This window comes from Toxorhynchites rutilus, chromosome 3, assembly GCF_029784135.1.
Source record: "Toxorhynchites rutilus septentrionalis strain SRP chromosome 3, ASM2978413v1, whole genome shotgun sequence".
NCBI classification, from domain to species: Eukaryota; Metazoa; Arthropoda; class Insecta; order Diptera; family Culicidae; genus Toxorhynchites; species Toxorhynchites rutilus.
The window spans coordinates 244,953,932-244,970,075 of record NC_073746.1 but is presented as its reverse complement, the minus strand read 5'-3'; the positions used below and the strand labels follow the sequence as shown (position 1 = coordinate 244,970,075).

Below are 16,144 nucleotides of genomic sequence, written 5' to 3'. Positions count from 1 at the left end.
TGTGTACGAATGCCGCAATCGATAGTCGACTCTAATTTGCGCTGGGTAATTTCCTCGGAGGACTCGATTCATCCTTTGAGCATTAATAATCTCTTTCTGGCAAAACGATGTGGTATGAATCACATTATTTGAATGATAGAATGAAGAAGTTTCTGCCAATTTCCTTCAACCTCCAAACGTATCTTTCTCCCGTTTGTCGTTTTCGCGTTCGCTAATCCTCTCTCACAACACCCATTTCTAGTTTGAGAAATTGTTGAGTAAACATTGTTTGCTAGTGCGCGTAGAGCGGGAATTCCTAAAGATTCATTGCACCTTTAATAAATTGCCGAAAGACGTGGTCTTACGTTGATCGCACTTGATTGAAAAAATCCAAAACGAAATGTATTTGGTCGAAGCATTATATGAGTAGAAAGCAAATAATCGCTCGAAAATGACTTGATTTTCGCGATGTGAAACATTTTCCGTTTTTCATGTTATGCATCCAATATTGGATACGAAAATTTCCACTGATGGGGAAAAAAATATTCAGAAGCTTTCCTGTTAATTGCGATTGATTGAAAAATAACAAAACCAAATGTATTTGGTTGCAGTGTTATATGGATAGAAAACATTAAAATAAACTATTTCGCATGAATGTATTTTTCAATTCCCAGGGGAACTGGCAGATTATTTTTCAGCAACGATGATAGCAACGAGAATTCCACGCGTGTATGTGTGTGTGTGTATGTGTGGCGGCTGCTCCGATGTTTCAAGCGGAACCGTGGCATCACTCTCCTCCTGATGGATTCCCTTTTGGCCTTAGGTGCACAAACAGGCTCTTGGTGACACCGTTCATCAGCGCATTCATGATAAACGAAATTAGCTTCACAACAACAGCGACAACATGCTCCAATCGCTGTTCAATCATAACTGAGTGGGTTAACGAGCGCCGCTCGCTTATATACCGATTTTTGATTTCAATAGCCTGTTTTGAAAGCAATTTTAAGACTATTGAAACAAGTTTTTGGATGAAAAAGTAACAAGTATATGACGCGTAGACATTTTATCTTTCAAATGAAGTGTTTATCATACCATTTCGTTCAGTTGTTTAAGAGCTATTAACGCTCAAAATCTCGGTCTCCAGCGTAACGCTTTCGTTCTCGAAACTTTGGTTTTACACCCCGGTATAGAAATGAAAGACGTAGTCCTACGTCAAAATAAAGAATTGTTGCAAAAGTGTCTTTATTACTGGAAGCATTGCGATTTGATCCACAAACTCTAACAACTTTATAAATTCCGATTTGCAAGTAGAACTTAACGGAAAAACAGGGACAGTTGGGGTTTTTGATGTCCCCTCGAGTGCTGGGTCGTTCGAAGTTGAACTATTCCCACGGAAGCCAGGAGGAACCTGATTTTGCTTGTCCGCTGCACTCGATTTTTTAGGCAAGCTAATAGGGGATATCACCGGAGGGACTTATCCTTGAACTTTGGGAGTGGTTACATTTTAGCGCCGGAAATTCCCTTGGAAAATGAACGGTGTGCCCTCGTTAGCTGTGTTCGCTTCCATTTCGTCAACTGGCAACGTGGAGAAGATATTGTGTGATGAGATTGGGTGTTGTCGCTGTTGGGCCAGTGAAGAAGCGCAATTTAAAATTTTATTTTGCTGCTATCCGCAAGTGGCTCAGCGTGTTTTTGGTAAGTCTTGTGCTTTGGCACGAAGAGTTGCACCGGTAGCCTCAATTTATCCACCATAACGTCGACAGGAAGGACGGCACCAGCAAGGTGACTCGGAACGAGTCGGACGGCTTAAATTTAGTTTTATCCCCATCATGGGAGAGTTTCCCGAGTTGACAACAGTCCAAGATTCATACTGCCGTTGAGGGGAGTTTCTTGAACTTGTCTACTCCTTATTTTTTTATTTGTTCGCTCGTCAGACCCGTTTCAGCTATCAGCACCCACCCACCCCCTCCCTCCCTTTTTTAACCATGCGAGGGAATAAATTTTGTTCAGCAACAATCTCGTTTGCGTGCTTCCGGTTACGGTGCTTCCGGTACGATAACTCTTAATTTTTTCGGTCTAACCCTACGAATTTCAGATACAGAAGTGTATCTGACCAGATCTTTCATGATCTGTATCACGTTAAGGCCTTTTTCAATTTGGTTTTGGCCGGAACAACGGCTATAACATGCGAGAGAAAAAGAACCACTTGACTGAGAAAGGTGCAAAAATATCAACTTCGGTACCCGTGAGGGATGCCGAGAACAATGCGACTGGCTCCTTCAAGCAATAGACGAGGAATGTGGTGTACATTTTGTGTGGGCTTTGCAAACGATTGAAATTCTGACAATAAATTAAAATTTTTAGTTGGATTCTTGTGTGATGAAGATTTTTTAAAATCATTACTCATTTTACTTACTGACCCAATAGAGAGTGAGTGTTCATCATTGCTTTCTTCTTCCAAGAATGAAATATGTAAGCACTCTCTCGCAATTGCTGTAGAGTAAGCGATACGTTCGTTCTATGGACAGATTCCGCTGGTATGATTGCTGGTCAATTGTCGCCTGAACTGCGTCCAGTCCATACTCCTGGTGGACTTCAATGAATATACACGGAGATTGGTTAGTATGCAGTATACAGTAAATCGATCTCCATAACTTGACGATTGTTTCGGCATAGTAGTTATTCTACAATAACTCACAAAGGTGGTCGATTGGGGGGCCTATGTTTTGAACTCACGATCGTCTCAATGTGCCTATGAACATTCCCTGGTTCCAATGTTGCGACTCATGTGTGCGCGAATCATAATTACCAATTAAAATCCCATCAGAACAATTTGTTGATAGAACTCTCATACAACTTATAAGACTTAGCCGACCCGAAACTTCTGTCTACGCATTCAGATAACCAACGCCCAAATTATGTACTAACGAAACATTGCACGTATGTCGCCAGCTCACATTGAAAGATCGAGTCTGTGTGTATTCGCTCGGCTATCTAAATAAACAAAGGTATTCGCGTAGAGCTCGAATACACGCAATGGGTCAAAACAATAACATTAAAAATCTCCGCACTAAAGTCCAGCTTGGGAAAGATGGCAAAATCATTTCGTGAGTTTTGTCCAGGAGATACGCACATTTTGGTGTATTTAGTACGGCTTTAAAATCGGGTACCGTTTTAAAAAGTCTACCTGTTCGATTGTGTATCAACATATTTCGACAAATGATAACCATTGATAATATTATACTTTGGTACCCTCCGAGCACTACGGGTGGAGAATCGATTCATTCGGTTGGAAATTGTCGCCAGAGTAACTCGGAAATGATTCAAGTGGATCTGCTATTGGCATGCGCCATCGGTGCCATCATCCTGTTGATCTATCACTACGTTACGAAAAAGTATGAGTACTTCCTGACGAAGCCGGTGCCATGCATCAAACCCACGTTTGGGTTCGGTAGCACCGCTCCGATGCTATTTCGCAAGACTGACATCTGCTCGCTCCTCTCAAAGCTCTACAAAGCTTATCCGGACGCTAGGTGAGTAAATTTGATAAACACTCACAATCGCAAATATTATGATAAGTGTGATTGTTATTTCATCACAGAGTCGCGGGGATGTATGACCTCATGTAGCCAATTTATATGCTACGCGATCCGGAGGTTATCAAGAAGCTCGCTGTGAAAGATTTCGATAACTTCATGGACCACACACCGGCCGTGACCAACAGCAACCCAGATGATAATCTCGACAGTTTGTGTTTTTGTTGAACTCGCTAATCGCTCTGCGCGGACAGAAGTGGAGAGATATGCGAGCGACGCTGAGTCCAGCATTCACGGGGAGCAAAATGAGACATATGTTCGAATTGGTAGCAGAATGCGGCCGATCGATGGTGGAGTTTTTCGCTTCGGAAGCGAAATCCGGTAAGACACTGGAGTACGAGATGAAGGATGTGTGCTCTCGACTTGCAAACGATGTAATCGCAACGGTAGCGTTCGGGATCAAGGTGGATTCGCTGCGCGATCGTGAAAATGAATTCTATGTGAAGGGCAAAAAAATGCTTAACTTCCAATCGGTTATCGTGTTAATTAAATTTCTTCTACTCAGAGCCAAGCCACGTTCAATGATGAATGAAGATGGATATTGGAGATACAAACCTGACAGAATATTTCAGAAACATGATTACAGATAACATGAAACAGTGACAGGCGCATGGTATCGTGAGGAACGATATGATTCATATGCTAATGGAGGTTCGAATGGGAGCTCTCAAGCACCAGAAAGATGAACAGCAGCCGAAAGACGCCGGATTTTTTACACGCCGGAGCTTTTATACAACGTTTCTTCAGAATAGTTCAACTTGCATTGTTCTTTTCCAAGTAAAGAACGAGAAGTTGAATTGTCAAGTTACTCCTAATAATTCTGAGCTCTGAGCTCTGTTCACGTTTGACACGGACGATCTTCTGTAGGAGCTTGTACCACTGCGACCATTAGTTCGATCTATTGTAGTGTGACACGGACGATTGTTGTGTTTAACATTAAAATCACCACATTCAAATCGTTTAAATCGTTCCCTGCAAAATCTATCCGATGGTACAGAGTCACAACTTCCACAAGCATTCGATGCGCTTCAGTTGCATTTTTCTTCCAATGGAAACATAAAATCTAAACTTTCCGCAAGCTTTTTCTTTTGCAACAAAACTCCACATTTTCAACGCAGTAAAAAATAAACTCGTTATGCAAAACTCAAACGCTTGTAAACAATATTTGGTTCACAGATGTTTATAGCACCTTGAGCCATCTTGTGGAAACGGAACAAATTAGGTTGCATACCCAATACATTTTGAAAAATCTTATTGTGTGAATACAATACAATACAATAAAACCAAACAATCAGAAACTGATAGATGCTAATTTGTTCTCTAAAGTGAAGAAATATATAGATGATAGAGAGAATTGGCGAAGAAGATTATAATTGTTAAAAATGTTAACATGAAAGTTTTTATGTTTCAGATCAAAGTTCTGTTTGGCAATTATCTTCCGTATGGAACTTCACGAATTCTTTACATTCTAGAAATACGTTCGCAATTTCTGAAAACATTTACTCCAGACGATTTACATCTGACACGGATTCACTGTACCACCTTTTTGTCTAATCAATTATAAATAATTTAATCATTGTCACTCATCAAACAAAATATTTTCCACTGTCTGAACAGGAAGTTTTATACTGATGGTATTTTGAATCTCTGATCATTCAGGAATGGACTTTAATACAATCCATTTAAACTGTTGCGCTTTTTCTAGACCAGCCTTTCACTTTCAATGTACCCCAACGCAGGATCGTGAAAATTTCCCAATGTTTTGTAAATTTTGCCTCCTGTATTTCCTCTCAATTAATTAGTTTTTTTGAAACATTTTGTAAGTCACTAGTATACTTCTCTGGTAAAAAACCACTATAGAACAACAGGACATTTTCATGTTTTGGAAAAAGGGTCACAATCCGTCAAAAAACGTCAAAGATGTTCATTCGAGAACAATGTATTAAAAATAATAAAAAGAAATAATTTTTTTCTTCATATTGAAAATACGGTACAAATTGATAAAAACACGGAACAAACAAAAAATGTCGAAAAACGATACTGTCCCTTACAAAACGGTACGTTTGATCAGCCTAATCATTCAGAACAAAAGCGGTCTAAAACATCGGGTTTCTACCAATACTGTCATTTTGAAAACATGTTACTCTTGAACTGCTCGACCGATTCACAATTAGGTAAGACCTGTTCGTTATTGCGCATTTGAATACAAGGAATGCTAAATTCTCCAGAATCTGCCCACCACTAATGACATATTTTCACTGTTCCAGAGTTGATGATGTCTAGGATGTGTCGACCATCAATCAGAGCTCAGACGATTTATGTTCCCGTTTGTTGTGATTTTCTCCAGATATAGCAACATTTGAGGCGATAGTAGAGAATGGTTCATACAGATAATGACTCTATGGAGCTGATAATTTATTGAGTCCTAATGACTGGAACAGTTTGGACTGCTCAAGGCTGTTAACGTTGATATATTATGGATCGATCCCGCATTTCATTTGCATAATATTTCAACTATCAATAAACAGTTCTTAGATAAATATTGGATGAACCGCGCTCATAAATTCCACATCTGATCAAAAACCATCGAGCTGAAAAATACTGTTGACATTACGAAACATTTCCAAACAAAAGCTATGGAGTGAATAAAACATCCCGAAGCCATTATCCGTTATTAATTGTCCCGCAGCTGTTCACCCGCTAAGACTTGGCATACTTCTGGATTGACCTTGGCCTCGTACAATCATAAATCCACTAGTGCATATAAATCGATCGTTATTTATTCATTCTTGTTTTCGCCATTCGCAAAGTGAACTGCAGCAGCCTAAAATGCATCTCTGGCGGCAGAGAACGCAAGCACAGCTGGTTCGCCATTAGCTAAGAGTATAACCACAACACGACCAGCCGGAAATGACATTGATTGATGGGTAAGACGCGACAATTCGCCGGCTTATGCCGATGATGCCTAGTGTGCATGCTGTAAGCGTTCTCGCTAACAAGGTCGAATTAATTTCCATAACTTCGTAATGGTAATCGTAATGGAGATCGTGGGATAATTTGTATAATCATCGATGGATTTGGACAAATTGGCCTGAACAATTTGTGGATTGGTGTTGCTGTGCGGTTTGGAACGTTGAATGAAAAGAGGAAAATATATTTTCAATCATGTATCGCAATTGAAATTTGTAGACATTTATATCACGTTCAACGAATTAGGATGCTGAATATTTTAAGTTCAACGGTCAATATAATTTTTCGAAAAATGAACGCCATTAATCTGGATGATGAATGATCCCAGCTGATTACACAGTAGAATCAATTCAACAAGTACATCGTCCCAAAAAACTTATCACCCAATTGCTACCGAGAACATTAGATGTGATACCCGTGAACTACTTTTTGCGGGACTACACAAAGTTCATCGTGGCATACGTGGAGCCCCAGTTATTCATTAATAAAACCAGAACACTCAATCAAAAATAAGTTCATACAATTTGGTGTATTATATGGATAATCTTGTATTGGCCTATTGAAAAAAAAAGAATGTAAAATATGTACCCGGGAGTTATATTTGAAATATAAATTCACGAACCATTCTTCATTCAATTATACACCATACATTTATTTCAGAGTCAATTTCAGTCCGACATGAAAAAAACTTCTACAGCTCTCCTAGAAAAACACCCTTTAGCTATCCTAGATTTTCCCTAGACTCCCAGACGCTTTCCAATCTCTGCATCATCGTTCCGAACCATTTTATTGTTTTCTACCCACCGCTCCACCGTTAAACCGGGTGGTGTAATATTGGTGGCCCCCAATCATCGAAGCATGTTAGTGGAGTAAGCTCCCCCGGATGCCGCCGAGGCGTCGTGGCTGTAACTGTTTTTGTTTCCCTCCTTCAGTTTCTGTATTTAACCTTAGGTGGGAGATTCTCGTTCGAACCTTGCTCGTGCGTTCGCCGTTAATAGAAGAAGTCCAGACATTGATTTCTTGAAGGATAAGTCACTATTTACTGCTGCGATTCATACCAAGGGTCTAGGGGTGCATTCTTGATAATGTCATGAATAAATTTCAAGCATAAACCAATGTCAGTTTTTATTGTGTACTACAATAGGTTCAATGGCGATGGAATGTTGGGGAAGAGTAACTGTTTTGTTTCAGAAAATTTATAACACATGCATTTATTTTACTGTCATTCTTATAACAGCAGCCACCGGCTAAGAATTCAGGTCAATGCCCAACGTGGCCTATGTTCGAAAAATGCCCTCGTGCCTCCTTAAGAAGAATATCCGCCGGAGACGGTAAATATTTACCCCCAACCTATGCTTTCTCGCGTGTTTCTTTTTTGTGTAACACGATTCCATAGTGGAACCCCACTAATTGGCCATTGCGACGGAACAGTACGTGGGTTTTTATTTATGTACTCGTAATTGGTAAGAATAGTTGTAGCAGGTGCAATCTGGAAATCTGGTAAAGTTTATTTTTGGCGGCAAAGTGGCATTGTATTATAAAAAATACATATAAATGGAAAGGTTGAAAATGATATGCAACAAGTAAAGATGTGTCATGCAAATTCAATATGTTTAATATCCCTTCACCTTTTGCCCTGATCATTTCATAAGGAATTCATATGACTGAAATGACAAATTGGGAATACTAGAAACAATTGTACATTCCGCATAAGGTTTCCAAAAGCAAACAAGAATAAATATTCCTGCAAAACTTCCCATTTGAAGGCTGCGAATATGCGAGTTTTAATGAAGCATTGTTATTTTCATTTTGAAAATTTCATAAGAAATGTGAAATAATTGTGTAAAGTATTGTAATGAAGAGAATTATAGTCATGAATAGAACAGCAATGACAATGGGAATTTAGAAGATTTTGAAATTAAATATTAATAGCAAGCTTATATCTTTACAATTCATTAATTCAAATGTATGTCAGTGGTGTCAGTTATATTTTATCCATGACAAAACGAACGTAAATTTGAAATAACTTAACAATTTTGGTTAATGAAACATCAATAGGATATAGAAATATTGGCAAACTTAAGGATTATCTCTGGCTAAGGTTGTGACTAGACTCAATGCACTGGCAATTTTCCTTTCTGTTGAAGGGAACAGTCTAGTCGAAAGCCATTCAAAAGGCACCATCCGGACCCCGGATAACAATGGAGTGAATTCATCATTTTAGTCGGGGTCCGCGTCATTGTAATATCAAATTATAATTGTATCCTTATCAAAAAGGCGGTCAAAATCGTCTAAGGAAGTAGCCGACATATTTGAAGCAATTCAAGCTCGACACATGTCAGCATCTGACGACGAACTGAAGAGTCCATTCTCTAGCTTACGAATTTATACGACTAAATTTTGGAAAGAGAGCTGTCGTTAGAGATTCCATGATTCCGTAGACATTATGAAGGCCGCTGAAATTAACCTGGACGATGACAATCATTGGACTGCATTGAATGTGTTACAACTAATCGTGTAGTGGGACTTTCAACAAATACTTCGTGCGAACCTAGATTACGCCAAAATATTTGAACACTAAATTTGTATGGAGGGGAGGCACCCACGACTCCCGCCTCGGATGTCACTCAGCTATGCTACGCCACTGTTTTAAGAGAACTTTGCAGGTTCAGGTTCTCCCAAAGAACAAAAAACTTCGACTCTATGTACAGCTTAAAATTGAACTTGAACAGTTTTGAAGAATGCTTGGCTCCCAAATCCGACACCTAAAGAATTTATCATGCTATCGAAATGACATGAAATTTAACATTTTCGTTTCTGTTTACGTTTCCGTTTCCGTTACTGTTTCCGTTTCTATTTCCGTTTCCTTTTCCATTTCCGTTTCCGTTTATGCATGTGTTCATTTACTACCGCGATTTCGCACTAACTGTCTTCATCTCGTCTTCGTCTTCGTCTCGCTTTAACATTTTCTTTGTGTAACTAAACTCTCCTAACTTCAATTCCGGTCTATTAGTGTCATTGTAAAGAAGCCACCATTTTCATTTTCAAAGCGGCATCGGAATGCGATTATTGACTTCCGCTGTTATAGTCCCTTCACCCAATATATTAGGCTGTCAAAAAAGTCCTGCGGTATTTTTTTGAATTTTCATTTGTTCATAAAATTAGTTACAATCATCTGTTTTAAGTCGCCGTTTTGTTCGATGACTTGTTCCCAACGAGATGCCAGCTTCATAATACCCCTGTTATAGAAGCTCGCTTCCTTATTGGCAAAAAACTCGGGCAGCCAATTTTCACAGGCCTCTTTTGTGGCTAACTTCTGACTACCTAGCTCGTTCGCCATGGACAAAAACAGGTGGTAGTCACTTGGTGCAAGGTCCGGACTATACGGTGGATGCAAAAGAACCTCCCATCCGAGCTCCCGGAGCTTCTGGTGCGTCACCAAAGAAGTGTGTGGCCTGGCGTTGTCCTGATGGAAGACAATGCGGCCCCTGTTTATCAAAGATGGCCTCTTCTTCATGAGTGCTACCTTCAAGCGGTCCAGTTGTTGGCAGTACAGGTCCGAATTGAGCGTTTGGCCATAGGGAAGCAGCTCATAATAGATTATTCCTTGACAATCCCACCAAACACACAGCAGAACCTTCCTGGCCGTTAATGAGGGCTTGGCCACCGTCTGAGCCGCTTCAGCGGGCTTCGACCACGACCGTTTGCGCTTCACGTTGTCGTGACCCAATTTTCATCGCCAGTCACCATCCGCTTCAGAAACGGGTCGATTTTGTTGCGATTCACATGCGTCGATACGGTCAAAGATGTTTTTTGCGTCAACGTGTGTGGCACCCATACATCGAGCTTCTTTGTGAATCCAAGCTTCTTCAAATGGTTAATAACGGTTTGATGACTTATCCCCAGTTCTTGGCCGATGCTACGGCTGCTACTAAGCCGGTCTTTCTCGGCTAATTCAGCGATTTTGTCGCAATTTTCGACGACAGGCCTTCCGGAGCGTGGCGCATCTTCGACGACCTCTACACCAGAACGGAAACGTTGAAACCATCGTTGTGCGGTGGAAATGGAAACTGTATCGGGTCCATAAACTGCACAAATTTTATTGGCAGCTTGAGATGCATTTTTGCCTTTGTCATAGTAGTACAGTAAAATATGTCGGATTTTCTCTTTATTTTGCTCCATATTTGCGACACTATAAATCACGAACGACTTAACCAAACAAAACACTGTCAAAGACTATATTAAAGCGCAAAAATACCTTTCCAACAAGCTATAGTATGACTCGATACAATGAATACAACTAGAACTACACGCTTACAACGACACCTCGCGTAAATACCGCAGGACTTTTTTGACAGCCTAATATAAAGTGACCAGATGGTCAGAGATCTAACGCGGGACACAAAAAACAAAACGTTACGTATATACTTTATGTGAACATAAACCATAGTTCAGCGAGTCTAAACCGATCAGTATTATTTCTTTATAAGTACCGGCACTCAGTTGGGATTTTTCGGTGGTTTAGATTTTGTTTACGCTCGAAAATCACTCGCTCAATCAGAGCACTTACGCCTGGCAAGCACGATTTAAATTCTACAATTTTCTGCAAATTACCGAATGGAATGCTCGAAAATTCCAAATCATTTTTCATCGACACAAAAAAATGGACTAATTTCGGATGGCGATGAAAGATTATTTATAGGAACAAATTTTCTTTAAATCTTACGTTTATTAAGTCTACAACAAAAATGATTGAAGGCTGTGCTGTGCCGATATCCTCATTCCCACATTAGACCATATGTTTTCCTTTATAAAACACCGATTCATCCATTCTCCCATTTCCATGTCATAAACCACCCAATGTGACATACTTTCCTTCCCCGAATCCATACACATTATTTGTAACGTGATTCGCAGCAGCAGCACTGTCAAGCAACATGATGATTTTTCCATACTGCAAGATCCACCCCACAGTGAAGGAGTTGGATATCCTGAGGCACTTTGTGTCCGCCAGATATAGCCGATCTGGTATTTACAATATCATCTCTTTGCCGAAGACGCACCACGCTAGATATGGGGTACATACTAGGGGGGCGTTGCTGATTAATGGTCAGCTGCATCCCAATAGGAAGTATCCCGTGTCGGGCACACGTACAGAGCATTGGAGACAGCAACATCCCAATTACGAGAACACTTGTAATACTAACCTCGAGCCGACCGCGAGTAATCGGTTACATATTACTAACATAGATAATAAGAAAAACTGTCAAAATATTGAACTCCGGCCCCGTCAGGCTAACGCCATATGAGCCTTGATAAAAATATATATTTTGGAAAAAAAAAATCTCTTTGCCGCTCCTTAAGCCGGGAGATCGAAGCAAACGGTGGAGAAAAATCTGGCCAAAATGGACATTTTTATGCGGAAGCGTCAGACGAGACCGGCCTTATCTGAGCAGCAGGCAATCACCCAGAAGGAGTAGCTTGAGGTGCTGGCGAAAGAAGTGAAAAACTTCTTTTCGTACTCATGATGAAAGACGAGACGTACTTAATGCTAGAATTCAACGAATGGCAGGGGACCGGGTACTTTACGTTTCCCAGGTAAGCGATGACGTCGAATATATCATTCACATCAAGTTCTCGAAGAAGGCCCTTCTCTGACAGACGTGAAGGGAATGTCCAAGCCGCTCTTCTTTCGAGTCATATGGTTAACGGGGAGATATATAATACGAAGTGCTTGCCGAACCTGGGATCAGCCCATTATGCCAAATGATCACTGGAGGATGGATCGGCTGGAGATAAACATTGTCGCGAAGAGCACCAGCATTCTCAACATTCCTCAGCTGCGCCCGATAGAAAACTTTTGAGCTAATGGTCAAAATATAGAAACAGGCGACCACTAAAGCCACGGAAAGGTAAAATAACACGCCGATATACATCTATTCATCGGCCATGGTTCAGGTTCCGGCCAACTTCCGTAAGACCGGCCAGTGCTTCATTTACGATACTTCATAAAACAACTCTGCCTCTTCCTGTGGAGTATACACTAGTTCTTCCGGCTTATTTAAAACGTTAAGCCCTGACCGAGCTAGGGGACTAAAGATGAACTTTTCGTCTGGCTCACGTTGGTCCCTGCGGATCAATAGGGGACTTTTATGAAAATCATTTTCCAATTTTGTTGCTGTCGCTTCCAGTTGACACTCTCTAAACAAAAAGCCTAATGTCGGTGCGATGATGCATTAGAAGCGCTCTTGAGCAGTCTGCCAAATAAAAGATTTTTTTTTGAGGTTCATCCATTTAAGAAAATCAACATGATCAAATTGTGATATTGAAATATATTGATATCGCGGGACATTTTCGTTTCTTTTGCCAAATGCGGGACGTTTCGCGGGACGGAATCTAACGCGGTACATTTTGTTGAAATGCGGGACGTCTGGTCAGTTTAGCCTAATATTATATTGTTCGGACAAAATATACGAAAACGTTTATTTTTGACAATCTGTATTATTTTTTTTTATTTATACATCGATTATTTTATTATTTCTCACAATTAAGGTTTTCTTCGCCTTCCGAAAAAAAATATAGAAGGTAGTGTTCAAGACACGAACGCATTGTTGACGTAGAACTACGCTGTAGTTTAATTCAAGACGCTTGTTTATAACTGCGGATATTTTTTTATAATGCATCGAAAACTTTGAAATAACCATTCTACCAGTTTGGTCGCCCTGAAATGTTTTTTTTTTTTATTGTAGAATAATTTGAAGATAATTGTTTGATGATTCTTTCTGCTCGCAGAATAATACAGGGTTGGGGAAAAAGAAATGTCATATTTCTGATCGAAATTTGACGATTTATTTAAAATACTTAAAATTATCCTATTTAAGTCAAATATGTGCCGTTTTGTTCGCAAACTTGTTGCCATTTAGAAGGCAACTTCATTATCCCCCCCCTCCTTATTAAAGGGTGTGTCACATCAAATTGCATCACGGAAAAAACACTGTAGAAATTTAATTTTTAGGAATTATATCTTCAACTTTCGCTTATAATCAGATAAGAGTGTATAGATCACGTTGGCCATGCTTCACTGTCAATTTTTCGTAAATTTGGAAAAATGTCGTCGAACGAAAAAGAGCGTCGTGAATTAATCCTGTGCACTCATTTCGAGAATCCGGAGTTGTCACATCGGGACATCGGTAAGATGCTGGGAATCGTCCAATCCACGGTCAGCAGAGTACTAAAACGATACTTCGAGAACCTAACCATCGACTGGAAGGTGAAGAACGGCAAAAATGGATGATCCGTCAGTGAAAAAAATCACAAGCGCGTAGTTAAGCAGTTTAGACGTGATCCGAGAAGTTCGGTCCGGGATGTCGCCAATAAGCTGAATTTGTCAAGTTCATTCGTCCAGCGGACCAAGCAGCGGGAGGGCCTGCGTACATACAAGGTTCAGAAGGCTACTAACCGCGACGAAAGGCAAAACATGGTGGGGAAGACGCGAGCCCGGAAGCTGTACACCGAAATGCTGACGAAGCCGCATTGCCTGGTAATGGACGACGAAACCTACGTCAAAGCGGACTTTTGTCAGCTGCCGGGCCTGTTGTTCTTCTCCGCAGAGGACAAATTCAGCGTTCCGGAGGAGATTCGCAAGCAGAAACTATCCAAGTTTGCCAAAAAGTACATGGTGTGGCAAGCGATCTGCTCTTGCGGAAAGCGGAGCGCACCCTTCGTGATGACCGGCACGGTAAACGGGCAGGTTTACCTTAAGAAGTGCCTACAGAAGCGCTTACTACCACTATTGAAGCAGTACGAGGGCCCGACCATCTTCTGGCCGGATCTCGCTTCGTGCCACTATTCAAAGGACGTGTTGGAGTGGTACGAAGCCAACGGGGTCACCTTCGTGCCAAAGGAAATGAACCCGCCCAACGCGCCGGAGCTTCGCCCAATAGAGAAATATTGGGCGATTATGAAGCAGGCCCTCCGGAAGAAAAAAAAAGTTGTCAAATCGGAGGCGGACTTCAAGAGAAAATGGATTTCTGTTCAAAAAAAAACTACAACCTGACGTTGTACAGAACCTTATGGACGGGGTAAAGAGGAAGGTGCGAGCATACGGGCTTGGGCTCGAAGTATGAATAAAAAGAAAATGCCAAAAGTTGTTTAATAGTTTTTATTTTACTGTCTAAAATTTTCAAAAGGATCGGTCTACTGGGCGAATTTCTACAGCGTTTTTTCCGTGATGCAATTTGATGTGACACACCCTTTAGTATCACCAAGAGCGTTTTGCATGGACCGGAAGAGATGATAATCATTTGGAGCCAGGTCCGGACTATACGGTGGGTGCAATAGGACATCCCATCCGAGCTCCCAAAGCTTCTGGCGGGTCATCAAAGATGTGTGAGGCCGAGCGTTGTCCTGGTGGAAAACAACACCATTCCTATTGATCATTTTTGGCCGCTTCTGGTCGATCGCCTGCTTCGAACGGTCAAGCTGCTCACAGTAGAGAATCGAGTTGAGGGTCTGGCCATAGTTGAGCCCTTCCAATCCCACTAAACACACAGCAAAACCTTCCTGGCCATCAATCCGGGCTTGGCGATGGTTTGGGCCGGCTCACCGCGCTTCGACCACGACTTTTTTCGCTTTAGGTTGTCGTACGTAATTCACTTTTCATCAACAGTCACCATCAGCTAAGTGCCCTTTTTCGATCGATTTTTCCCCTGGGGCAAAATTCACTCCAGGCGGGGTATTAAAATTTATATTGTTTCAGTTATTCCAACGATGACCAGTAATTTTTATAAGGAACTAGCTGACCCGGCAAACTTCGTCCCGCCCAAAATTTGTTTTTTGTTATCAATACTTCAAACATTCATGTTTTCTCACTAAGCGCAAGTTCATGAGTCCAATCGCAGAAATGTTCATTGATTGATCCTCTAATCGACCCCGTTGAATTTACCTTTTACTTTTAAATAAATGTTTGATTCAGAAAATATGATAGAATAAAGACAGACCCCTCTCCTCTTCTCCCCTTAGAGAGAGAGGGGGGAGTGTCTATTTACCATATAAACGTTTCATGCCCCCTAAAATACACCCCCCCCCCCCCTAAGGGAGGTAGTAGGAGTATCAATCCACAAAAGAATAATTTATTGTACCCTAAAACCTCCACATGCCAAATTTGGTTTCATTTGCTTGAATAATTCTCGAGTAATGCAGAAATTTGGGTTTCATTTGTATGGCAGCCCCCCCTTAGAGAGGGGGGTGGAGTGTCTAACCACCGTGGAAACATTTATTGCGCCCTAAAACCTCCATATGGTTTCGTGTGCTCGATTAATTCTCGAGTAATGCAGAAATTTGTGTTTCATTTGTATGGCAGCCCCCCCTTAAGGAGTGAGGTGGAGTGTCTATTCACCATAGAAACATTTATTGCACCCCAAAACCTCCATATGCCTAGTTTGATTTCATTTGCTGGGTAATTCTCGAGTAATGTAGAAATTTGTGTTTCATTTGTGTGGCAGCACCCCCTAAGAGAGGGGGAGGTGTATCTAACCACCATAGAATCATTTATTGCACCCTAAAACCTCCAGATGCCTAATTTGTCACCATCTTCTCCA

At 41.0% G+C, this 16,144-nt stretch overlaps 1 protein-coding gene and 1 pseudogene across 17 annotated transcripts in view; both read left to right on the top strand.

The window, feature by feature from the left end:
• Positions 1-16,144, top strand: part of LOC129778078 (uncharacterized) — a 171,267-nt gene that overhangs the window by 74,338 nt on the left and 80,785 nt on the right. The gene's annotated exons all lie outside the window — the stretch shown is intronic.
• LOC129778081 (probable cytochrome P450 9f2) lies at positions 3,258-4,424 on the top strand (annotated as a pseudogene).